Here is a 13,342-nt window from a genome sequence, read left to right as displayed (position 1 = left end):
AGCATTTATGCCCATCCCTAATCAACAACATTGTATTGAGTCTGGAGCCATATGTAGGCCAGACCAAGTAATGTTTGGCAGCTTCCTTCCCTAAAGGACATTAACGAATCAGGCAGATTTTTTTTTCCCTGTTGGTAATAGATTCATGGTCATCATTAGACTCTTTAATTCCAAACTAAAAAAACATTCAATTCAAATTCCACCATCTGCTTTGGTGGGAAGCGAATCCTAGCTCCCAGAACATTATCTGGGTCTCTGGATTAACAGTCCAGTGATAAAACCACTAGGCCATCATCTCCCCATAGATGCTGTTAGCCACCTTCCTATGAGCACAGCCATGTCTCCTTAAACAAAGGCAGCAGTTACTGGCATTTTCGCTTGCAGTCTATTCCAAAGAGGTCAGGAGGAATCATGAAGAAATAACTCCTTCAGCAGATTTTCAGGAGAAAAGTTGGGTTGGTGGTTTCAGGCACTGCATTAGAACCTCCGATAGGATTTTCTCAAAATGGCAGGGATTGAGCTGGATAGCATCTGTTCCCAGCCTGCTGTACCGCAAACAATTGGAACTTTGCTCTGAAAGTCACTCCTTCCAATTCTCATTACTGATGACTGCTGTTTGCCAATTATCTTCTGGGAGAACTAGTTTTGTTTTCCTTTGTTCTTTCCCTCCAATCTGTAAAGGTTAAATTAGATTAGATTATTTACAGTGTGGAAACAGGCCCTTTGGCCCAACAACCCTCTGAAGAGCAGCCACCCAGACCCATTTCCCTACATTGACCCCATTTCCTAAGACTGTGGGCAATTTAGCATGGCCAATTCACCTAACCTGCCCATTTTTAGACTATGGGAGGAAACTGGAGCACCCAGAGGAAACCCACACAGACAGAGAACATGCAAACTCCACACAGACAGTTGCCCGAGGCGGGAATTGAACCCGGATCTCTGGAGCTGTGAGGCAGCAGTGCTAACCACTGTGCCACCGTGCCACCCATTGCTGGAGAAAGATTTGAATCAAGGTGAATCACATCAGTGCTATGCCTCAAAATACATTGAATGCATTAACTTCTGACGTTCAGTTGTTTTGTACAAATTAAAATTGCATCAGCAGCAACATAATGAATAACAAGCTAATCTCTTTTGGAGGGTATTAGTTTAATGTTGCCAAGTAAACCAGGAGAACTTCCTTCTGTTCTCATTTTTAGTGTCCCAGTACATGTCACATCTATCTGAACACACCTTACTTTAATAGCTTAACCGATAGTTGTATGTTTGAAATCTCCGTGGCACTCCTGCGGTCAGACACTCCAGAGAAGTGGCATAAACTGCCAATAATAACTCAGTTTTTCATGTTTACCACAGTGATCAGTATGACAGGAGAGTAGGAAAATTTTGTAGACATTCAGGTTTAATGTCTTTGTTTTTGTAACAGTCACTCAGTACTGCATTGAACCAACATGGTGCTAGAATCTCCTGATTGTGCCCCTGGGACGCACTGAGCTCCACCAAACCTGAAGGACTCCTTAAAGGTATTCCATCACCCCAGTCCACCCACCTGCTTCATTTTGTCCCACGACCACTGCATCTCATTGACTCACGATATCTTGGAGCAGGATGAATCCACTCAAAGAATATACATGCAAATTTGGATCAGGTGTTGATCCCTTGCATCTGCTTCACGGTAAGATCATGGTTGATTTAATTCTGGCCACTCCCTTCCTGTCTAACTCCTCCTGTATCCATTGACATCCTGACTGAAGAATCTATCCAACTCAGACTGAAACATATTCAATGACCCTTCCCGCAGTGCTCGCTGGGAAAAGGAATTCCACATACTACCATCCATGTGTGAGAATAAAAACAGCCTCATCTCCAGCTTAAATAGGATTCCCCTTATTTTGAAAGTTTCCCCTTCCACTCTCTCCAGAAGGGAGATCATTCATTCAGAACGAAGCTAAGGTTTGAAGGCTAACTTTAATATTTTCCAAACTTGGCAGAATTGCCTTTTCATTCCTAATCACTTGTGGCCTTACAAACAGGGGAGCTCTTTTAGGTTCCAGGACGTTTTGAAAGTGATAGAGAAATTCGTATCCTGTAGAAACAGCCATTTCAGTGGATTCCTCCTGTTCCCATGAAGTAGATTGATGATGTTCGCATATCACAGAATCCCTACAGTGAGGAAGCAGGCCATTTGGTCCATCGAATCTGCATGGAGTCTCTGAAGAGCATCCCGTCCAGACCCACCCCAAATTTCCTATGGTTCATCCACATAGCCTGCCCATCCCTGGATATACAGGCAATTTTAGCACAGCCAATCCACCCTAACCTGGCCATTCCTGGATACTATGGGTAATTTCGCATGGCCAAACAGCCCTAGCCTGCACATCCCTGGATACTATTGGTAATTTAGCGTGGCCAATCCATTGAACCTGCACATCTTTGGATCATGGGAGGAAACCAGAGCGAACCCACATAGACATGGGGATAATGTGCAAACTGCACACAGACAGTTACCTGAGGGTGGAATTGAAACCATGTCCCTTGCGCTGTGAGGCAGCAGTGCTAACTACTGAACCACTGCACCATAACCGATGCTCATAACCAATGACTTCATTTTATCCATTCAGCCTGACTAGCCTTTGCTGATGTTTATGTCCCACACCAGCCTCTTCCAATCCTGCTTTATTTAAGTTTATCAGCACTAACTTACCAATAAGTGCTTTGACGGCATGAATATCCATCTCTGACCCAAACTGAATACTTCAAGGTCATTGTGTTGGGCATAAAACGTGGTAGAAACCTCATTACGGTTCTTTTCGAGGACTTTGGTGACAAGGTCTCACCTTTGATAGTCATGGGATCCAGCATTGCTATCCTCCGGCTGAGAACAGAAAAGGCTTTGCACCACCGTTCAGAGTCTGAGGTTTCAGAAGGATACTTTCATACTGTACCAAGGAATCATCTAACCCATGGAGCCATGCTATTCCATGATAAATGCTGTGCTATATTTAACAATATTACTTGCAATCTTTGAATAAAGTAAGTGACAAATAATCCAAGTTTCATTCAGTGTCAAAAGCTCCTTCAATAATAAAGTTTGGAGCTACGATGAATCCTCCAAGGTTTTTGACTGTGTGTACTATTGTATAAGGCAGTAAGTACCTGAAAGTGTTCATTAACATTGTGAAGTAAACTTCCGCCATTGGGATATAGAGGACCCTTCCTGGGAGGAGCTAACCAGAATTACAGTAAATTCTCCATGTGGTAACCAGTATGTGTATAGTTCTCTGGTGCTGTTAACAGCATGTAGCCAGAGTGGTAGTGAATTTACTCTTATGTCGAGCCTGATGCCTCAGAATAGATCATTATGCATCTTAGGCATTACTAGCTATTAGACAATATGCAATAAAATTATTAACTATTCATCAAGATGTATCCATCTTCTGCCTGTGATATTTGGGTGTCCCTCCTCCCAGTAGCTATGTGAATACCTGCAAGACAAGGCAGCAAATTGAGCCACAATATCCCAGACCATATCCAACATTATATGGTGGCAACAACAGTGAGGCAACAGAGCAGTGATGGGATCTGCTGTCTCTTACAGGATACAGTACTCTCCATTTTATTCCTTTTAATAGTGCAAAGAAAATCCAGAGATAATGACCATTTGGATCAATATGACATTTCTCTCCCTGAGGGTAATTAAAATCACCAGCGAGTTGAGTTGCCAAGCCACATTTATTCAATGATAATACTTTCCAGTGGTAAAGTATTGCCTCCACATGGATATTTGTCTAATTTCAGGACCGCAGGACAAAGTGAAGCAACACATTGCAACGGTGTCGAAGAGCACCAATTCATGTTCACTCTTTATGCATTTCCACTACTCTGCACACACATTAGCATTTTCAGTCAGCAAACAGCAATCCATTCACAGGCACTGGAGACAGATTGATTAAGAGCTACAAGAAATTGCACTATGCTTCATGTGCAATTTGAAGAACTCAGTGTTTGATTGCATCAATAAATCATTTCAGTACAGAGAAAGTAATAACTGAGTATGAGATGAAGTTTAGTATTTCAAAGTGCACAGGTGTACTCACATGCAATTTTTAAAGCTTGAACTGCAGTTTGATTTTGTTTTTGCAAAACCAATGAATATCAAACCTGTTCCTAATTTAGTGTAGTTGGAACACTTAGTCCCTCATGCTTGCCAGTCTATCAAACTGAAGCCATGTACCAAAAGGTGTGTGATTCAGCCCATTCATTAACTTTATAGACCTCTATCAGAGATTGTTTTCAAGACTGTGCTGTTGCAAAGTAAATAAATTCAACTCTGTAACTCTACTTAAGCCTAATTGAGGCTTTTCAAGCCAGGAATTAATCTTTGGCTCTCAACTGAACTCTCCTCAAGGCCACTATAGCAGGACTTCCCAAAGCATAGGTAAGATCTGCTGTGGAGTTCTGGCTAAGTTATTCTGGGAGTTTGCATATTCTCTCTGTGTCCTCTCACAGTCCAAAGATGTGCATGTTAGGTGGATTGACCATGCTAAATTGCTGTGTAGTATGCAGGGATGTGCAGGATAGGATTAGCCATGGTAAATGCAGGATTACAGGAATAGGGTCAATGATTGGTTCTGGGTGGAATGCTCTTCTGAGGATTGATGTAGACTTGATATGCCGGATTTCCTCTTTCCACTCTGTAGGGATTCGGTGATTCTATAACAACTGTGCATCTGTTCTAACAAGCCCCTACTCTTACAGAGCCCTCGATCCCACTCTCAACTATTTTCAATATGGGGTCACAGTAGGAAAGGCTGCACCACTTCATCCAGGATAGGAGGGGACCAAAACTGGATGCACTTCTTCTGATTAAGTATAACCAACAAACTGTTATAACAACAGATATTTTTAATATTTTGGTTTGTTCTTAATAATTTTATAAATGCAATCCAATTCATTATTTGCACCAGCTATATCTTTTTATACATTAATCATGAGTTATCAGTGATACGTGTAAATTAACATCTAAATCTTTTTCATTTGTGCCTGCTTTCATTACCATTCCGTGTATATGTGTTCTTTGTTGATCCTATTTACATAAATCCCCATGGCATTTTTCACAAATTAATGCAATTTGCCATTGTTAGGCCTATTCATCAAATACAGTTGAACCTCTTGGTGAAAGATTGGATTCCTTTACTATTCTTGAACAAGCCATTGTCAAATTTGTTTATTACAGCCCCCAGGCCACTAGGTCATTACTAAAACAATGTGCGTTAGCCAACCGAACACTGATTCCTGGGTGCACCAAAATAACCTGCTTAGTGTTGTTTGCTGCTATTGACTGTATGTCTTGGTTGTGGGATTGCAGCCAGTTGGTGATTAAATTCCCACTGACACCTTAAGGCTACATCTTGTGAAGTAACCTGGTATGAGGAATTTTATCAAGGGCTTTTTTGAAAAGATCAGGTAGACAATATCAAACAAATAACACCCATCCCTTAACCAAGTAACTTCTTCAAATGCCCCAATCTGGAAGCTCAGGCTCCTCTTCCTACTGAATGTTTGAGGTATCTCTTCAGACCTTCCAAGAGCCCTCCTGATACTGGGCATCTGGCTGGTGGGCCTACAGTTTTGTGGATCTGTTCTGTCCCTTTTTGAAAACTGGAACCACATGAGTTGGATTCCAATCTAAGGGAGCCATTAGAAGTTGCAAAAATTGAAGTAACACATGGTGGTATTTATAGGTAGAAAGCGTTTGCCACCATTCCTATATCCTTGGCAGGGTTGAAAGATTTATTTACTTTATGGTGGTAGGGGAACAATCTCTAATGAACCTTAACATGAAGAGGCTCCTAACCTAACAAGATGTTATTTATTGTATGATAGCATTTAATACAAGTTATATTAGCTGGTTAGACACTATAACTAAGATTTCCAAATCCTGAGTTCCCTAGCCAAGACATGATAACTTGTGATTGAGTTGAACTTAATGCAGTATCCAAAATTAACTTTTGAGTAAGAAGCGAAGTAGGGTCAGATGGTGTAGAATCTGTATAGGTAGAATTGAGGAACCACAAAGTTAAAAAAAATTGTTGGCATTATGTACAAGCCTCCAAATTGGAGTTAGGAGCTGGGCTGCAAGATATACCAGCATATAGAAAAGCTGCGTAGGAAAGGCAATGTTACAGTGATCATGGGAGATTTCAGTATGCAGGTGGACTGGGAAAATCAGGTTGGTAGTGGTTTGCAAGAAAAGGAATTTGTGAAATGCCTACAAGATGGCTTTTTGGAGCAGCTTGTGGTGGAACCCCCCGAGGGAACAGACAATACTGAATTCAGTGTTGTGCAATGAGGCAGACTTGATAAGGGAGCTTAAGGTGATAGAACCCCCTAGGAAGCAGTGATTGTAACATGAGTGAATTTATTCTGCAATTTGAGAGAGACAAGATAGAATCAGAAGTAATTGTATTACAGCTGAATAAAGGCACCGACAGAGGCATGAGGGAGGAGCTTCCCCTGCCATCGCAGAAATTGCAAAACCTGCACCCACACCTCCCCCCTCACCACCATTCGGGGGACAAAGGAGCCTTCCATATCCATTAAAGTTTCACCTGCACATCCACCAATGTCATTTATTGTATCCTTGCTCCCGATGCGGTCGCCTTTACATTGGGAATACTGAACGCCTTCTTGCAGAGTGCTTCAGGGAACATCTCCAGGGGACCCACACCAATCAACCCAATGCCCTGTGGCCCAACACTTCAACTCCCCCTCCCACTCTGCCGAGGACATGCTGGTCCTGGGCCTCCTCCACTGCTGGTCTCTCACCACCCGATGCCTGGAGGAAGGACGCCTCATCTTCAGCCTCAGAACACTTCAACCCCTGGGCATCAATGTGGATTTCACCAGTTTCCTCATTTCCCCTCCCCCCACCTTACCCCAGTTCCAACCTTCCAGCTCAGCACCATCCTCATGACCTGTCCTACCTGCCTATCTTCCTCTCCACCTATCCATTCCCACTCCTCCCTGACCTATCACCTTCATCCCCACCTCCAAGCACCTATTGCACTCTCAGCGACCCTTCCTCCTAGCCCCACTCCCCTCCCATTTATCTCTCTATCCTAGAGGCTCTGTGCCTCAATTCTGATTAAGGGCTTTTGCCCAAAACGTCGATTTTCCTGCTTTTCGGATGCTGCCTGACCTGCTGTGCTTTTCCAACACCACTCTAATCTTGACTCTGATCTCCAGCATCTGCAGTACCCACTTTTGCCTGGGAGAGGAGCCTGCAGGAAAGACAGTGGAACAGCAATGGCAGGAGTTTCTGGGAGTAATTCAGGAGACACAGCAGAGATTCATCCCGAGGAAAAAGAAGTATGGTACAGGGAACTTGAGACAACCATGGCTGACCAGGGAAGTCAGGGATAGCATAAAAGCAAAAGAGAAAGCATAAAAAATAGCGACGAACTGTGGGAAACCACAGGATTGGAAATCTTACAAAGACCAACAGCGGGCAACAAAAAAAGGAATAAAGAGAGAGAAGCTAGCTAGTAATATAAAGGAAGTCTGTAAGAATTTCTTTAGATATATAAAGGTCAAAAGAGAGGCAAAAGTGGACATTGGGCCATTGGAAAATGATACTGGAGAGACAGTAGTTAGAAGCAAGAAGATGGCTGAGGAACTGAATAATTACTTTGCGTCAGCCTTCATGGTGGAAGACAGGAGTAATTTCCAAAAATTCAAGAGAGTGAGGGGCAGAGCTGAATATGGTGGCCATCACCAGGGCGAAGGTGCTAGAAAAACTGAATGGCCTGAGGTGGATAAATAACCTGGACCAGATAAACGACACCCCACAGTTCTGAAGGAGAAAGCTGAAGAGATAGTGGAGAATTAGTGATAATCTTTCAGGTATCACTAGGGTTGGGGGGGGGGGGGGGGGGTGGGGTGGTGGTTCCAGAGGACTGGAAAATTGCTAATGTGACATCCCTTTTTAAAAAGGGAGTAATGCCAAATGATTAGCCTAACCTCAGTCATGGGTAAAATCCTGGAATCCATTGTGAAGAATGAGATTTCTGAATACTTGAAAAGTGTATGGTAAAATAGGGCAGAGTCATCATGGTTTTATCAAGGGGAGGTCATGCCTGACAAATCTAGTAGAATTCTTTGAGAAAGTAACGAGCAGATTATACCAAGGAAAGCCCATGGATGTTATCTACCTGGAATTTGACAAGATGCCACTGAGTAGGATGAGGGTCCATGGTGTCAGAGGCAAGGTGCTAGCACAGATAGAAACTTGGGAGTCAGGCAGAAAGCAGAGAATGAGGATAGAGGAGTCCTTCTCAGGATGGCAGCCAGTGACAAGTGGTCTTCAACAAGGTTTTGTGTTGGGACCTCAACTTTTCACATTGCACATTAATGATCTAGATGAAGGAACTGAGGGCATTCTAGCTAAGTTTGCAGATGATATAGTGATAAGTAGAGGGATGTGTAGCATTGAGGAGGTGAGGAGGTTGCAGAAGGACTTGGACAGGTTGGGAGAGTGGACAAAGAAGTGACAGATGGAGTACAATGTGGGAAAGTGTGAGATCCTGCACTTTGGTCAGAAGAATAAAGGCATGGACTATTTTTGAAATGGGGAAAAAATTCAGAAGTCTGACATACAAAGAGACTTGAGAGTTCTAGTCCAGAATTCTTCAAGGTAAACCTATAGGTTGAGCCAATAGTTAGGAAGGCAAATGCAATGATGATATTTATTTTTAGAGGATTTGAATGTAAAAGCAGGGATGTACTTCTGAGGCTCTATAAGGCTCTGGTCAGACCACATTTAGAGTATTGTGTGCAGTTTTGGGCCCCATATCTCAAGAAGGATATACTGGTCCTGGAACATGTTCAGAGAAGGTTCACAAGAATGGTCACAGGAATGAACAGCTTAACATATGAGGAATGTTTGAAGACTCTGGGTCTATATTCGTTGGAATTTAGAAGGATGAGGGGGGATCTACAAAGAACAAAGAAAATTTATAGCCCAGGAACAGGCCCTTCAGCCTCCAAGACTGAATCAATCCAAATGTACTGTCTAAACCTGATGGTCAATTCCTAAGCACCTGTATCCCTTTGCTCCCCGCCTACTCATGCATTTGTCCACTTGCATCTTAGAGTCATAGAGTCATAGAGATGTACAGGATGGAAACAGACCCTTTGGTCCAACCCGTCCATGCCGATCAAATATCCCAACCCAATCTAGTCCCACCTGCCAGCACCCAGCCCATACCCCTCCAAACCCTTCCTATTCATATACCAATTTAAATGAATCTACCGTGCCTGCTCCTAAGACCTCTGTTGGCAACGCGTTCCAAATGATCACCACCCTCTGTGTGAAGTACTTGCCGCATGTATCCCCCTTAAACCTTCCACCTCTCATCTTGAAAGCATGACCTCTCATTATTGAATCCTGTCACTATCCACCCTGTCTATACCCTTCATAATTTTGTAAACCTCAATCAGGTCCCCCTTCAATCTCCTTTTTTCTAATGAAAATAAACCTAACCTACTCACCCTCTCTTCATACCTAGCACATTCAATACCAGGCAATATCCTCGTAAACCTTCTCTGCACCCTCTCCAAAGCGTCCACATCCTGTTGGTAATGTAGCGACCAGAACTGTACACAGTATTCTACATGCTGCCGAACCCATGTCCTGTACAATTTTAACATGACCTGCCAACTCTTATACTCAACACCCCGTACAATGAAGGCAAGCATACTATACGCCTTCTTGACCACTCTATCCACCTGTGCAGCAACCTTCAGGGTACAATGGACCTGCACTCCCAGATCTCTCTGCTCATCAACTTTTCCCAAGGCTCTTCCGTTCATTGTATAATTTGCTCTAGAATTAGTCTTGCCCAAGTGTATCACCTCACATTTGTCTGGACTGAAAACCATCTGCCACTTTTCCGCTCAACACTCCAGTCTATCTATATTTTCCTGTATTCTCTGACAGTCCCTTATGCTTTCTGCTAGTCCACCAATCTTCATGTCATCTGCAAACTTGCTGATCATACCAACAGTGCCTTCTTCCAGTTCATTTATGTATATTACAAACAACAGTGGCCCCCATACTGACCCCTGTGGAACACCACTGGTCACCTTTCTCCATTTCAAGGAACTCCCTTCAACTACTACTCTCTGTCTCCTGTTGCTCAACCAGTTCTTTGTTCACCTAGCTAGAACACGCTGCACACAATGCGACTTCATTTTCTCCAATAGTCTACCATGGGGAACCTTATCAAACACCTTACTAAAGTCCATGTATAAGACATCAACAGCCCTTCCTTCATCTATCAACTTGGTCACTTCCTCAAAGAATTCTATTAAGTTGGTAAGGCACGATCTCCCCCACACAAAACCATGTTGGCTATCACTGATAAGCCCATTCTTTTCTAAATATAAATAGATCCTATCCCTCAGTACTTTCTTCAGCAACTTTCCCACCACTGACGTCAGGCTCACTGGTCTGTAGTTACCTGGAATATCCCTACTACCCTTCTTGTACAGGGGGACAACATGAGCAACCCTCCAGTCCTTCGGCACCTCACCTGTGTTTAAGGAGCCACAAAGATATCTGTCAGGGCCCCAGCTATTTCCTCTCTTGCCTCCCTCAGCAACCTGGGATAGATCCCATCCGATCCTGGGGATTTGTCCACCTTAATAACCTCTAGCCTACCCAACACATCTTCCCTACTTATGTCAACATGATCCAGATTAATCAAACTTCTACCTCTAATCTAATCAGTGAACACTGATGCAAAGTAATCATTCAGAATCTCACCCATTCTCTCAGGTTCGACACACAGCCTTCCTTCGTTATCCTTTAGTGGACGAATCTTTTCTCTAGTTACCTGCTTGCTTCTTATATAGGAATAAAATGCTTTAGGATTCTCCTTAATTCTGCTCGCTAAAGCTATTTCATGACCCCTTTTAGCCCGTTTGATTCCTCATTTAAGAATTGTCCTTCTCTTCCGATATTCCTCCAGGGCCCACTCTGTTCTTATCTGCCTAGACGTTATGTACGCTTCCCTTTTCCTCTTGGCTAGTCGTACAATTTCTCCCATCATCCACGGTTCACGCATCTTGCCCTTCCTATCCTTTGCGTTCAATGGGACATGCCTATCCTGCACTATCTTTAACCTATCTTTGAAAGCCTCCCACATCTTAAATGTGGACTTCCCTTCAAATAGTCATGTCCAATCTACATTTCCGAGCTCCTGCCTAATTTTGATATAATTGGCCTTGGCCCAGTTTAGTACTCTTCCCTTAGGACCACTCTCATCTCTATCTATGAGTATTCTAACACTTACAGAATTGTAGTCACTGTTCCCAAAGAAATCCCCCACCGCAACTTCTACCACCTGTCCTGGCTCGTTCCCCAGTACCAGGTCCAGTATGGCCCCTTCCCTTGTTGGACTATTGACATACTACTCTAGAAAACTCTCCTGGACGCTTCTTACAAATTCTACCCCATCCAGACCTCTGACGTTAAGTATATCCCCGTCAATGTTGGGAAAATTAAAACCTCCCATCACCACTACTCTATTGCCTCTACATCTTTCCATAATTGTTTACCTATTTGTTCTTCTACCTCACGTTCACTGGTGGGAGGCCTGTAATACAGCCTCAACAGTGTACCTACACCCTTTTTATTTCTCAGCTCCACCCATAATGCCTCACTACCCAAGCCCTCCATAGTGTGCTCCTTTAGATCAGCTGTGATATCATCCTTGACCAGCAATGCAATTCCATCCCCCCTTTTACTTCCCTTCCTGTCCTGTCTGAAGCATCTAAATCCTGGAACATTTAATTGACAATCATCATGCCCTTCCTTCAAGTCTCTGTGATTGCAATAATGTCATACTCCCAGGCACCAATCCAAGCCCTAAGTTCATCTGCCTGACACATTTCAGGCCATCAGTGTTTTTGTGCTCATCTGCTCTCTGCCTACTCTTCCCTTTACTAATGCTATCTTCATAATCCTTCCAGTCTCCAGTCTCCACCTCACTGCCTACTTGTTTTCTCTTCTGGTTCCCAGCCCCCTGCCACATTAGTTTAAAACCTCCTCAACAGCAGTAGCAAAACTCTCCCAAGGACATTGGTTCCGGTCTGGTTCAGCTGTACACCGTCAATTTTGAAATAGTCCCACCTTCCCCAGAACCAGTCCCAATGTCTAACAAATCTGAACCCCTCCATCCTAGACTATCTCTCAAGCTACGTGTTCATCCTGCCTATATTTTCATCTCTACGCTGGCTAGCACGTGGCACTGGTAGTAATCCAGAGATCACTACCTTTGAGGTCCTCCTCTTTAACCTCTCTCCTAGCTCCCTGAATTCTTCTTTTAGGACCTCATTTCATTTTCTACTTACATCGTTGGTGCCTATATGCACCATGACAACTGGCTGTTCAACCCTCCCCTTTTAGAATGCTCTGTAGCCGATCGGTGGCATCCCTGACCCAAGCACCTGGGCGGCAACATACCATCCGGGAGTCCCGTTTTCAGCCACAGAACCGCCTATCTACTCCCCTCACAATAGAAACCCCTATGACTATGGCCCTATAAGTCTTTTTCTCATCCTTTTGAACAGCAGTACCCACCACAGTGCCATGATCCTGGCAACTGCTGCCCTCCCCTGGTGAGCCATCTCCCCCAACAGTATCCAAACGAATCCAGTTGAAATTTACAGAAAACAGAAATGCCTGCACAGAGTAGATGTTGGGAAGATGTTTCCATTAATAGGAGAGACTAGGACACGAGGGCACAGCCTTAGAGGAAAGGGAAGGCCGTTTAGAACATAGGTAAGGAGAAACTTCCTCAGTTAGAGAGAGGTGAATCTATGGAATTCACTGCTACAGAAGACTGTGGAGGCCAGGTGGAGATCAGGAGACTCTTGATTGTAAAGGGTTCAAGGATTACAAGGAGAAAACAGGAGAATGGGTTTGAGAAACCTAACAGCCATGATTGAATGGTGGAGCAGACTTGATGGGCTGAATGGCTTGATTTCTGCTCCTCTGTCTTATGTATTTTCCCTACGTACTGCAAAAGATAGTTACCAACAAACAGTAAGTGTGCCTGAAATACAGGGCAATGGCATACTGCATTATCAGATAATATGGCTGTTCTCTTGGCATTTATGTGCCACCTACCTTCTCTGTTGCCACTGTTAATGTTCTTGTCAAGGATATTCATATGTAAAACAGTCTGGGGTTTACACACTAAATGGACTATCACCGTGCCAGAGGGTTAAAGCGATGGAGTCCCAAGGGGAGAGTTCAAGCAAAAGTGAAAGA

Source organism: Hemiscyllium ocellatum, chromosome 5 (genome assembly GCF_020745735.1).
Source record: "Hemiscyllium ocellatum isolate sHemOce1 chromosome 5, sHemOce1.pat.X.cur, whole genome shotgun sequence".
NCBI classification, from domain to species: domain Eukaryota; kingdom Metazoa; phylum Chordata; class Chondrichthyes; order Orectolobiformes; family Hemiscylliidae; genus Hemiscyllium; species Hemiscyllium ocellatum.
The sequence above is the reverse complement of the archived record's forward strand: the minus strand, read 5'-3'. Positions refer to the sequence as shown.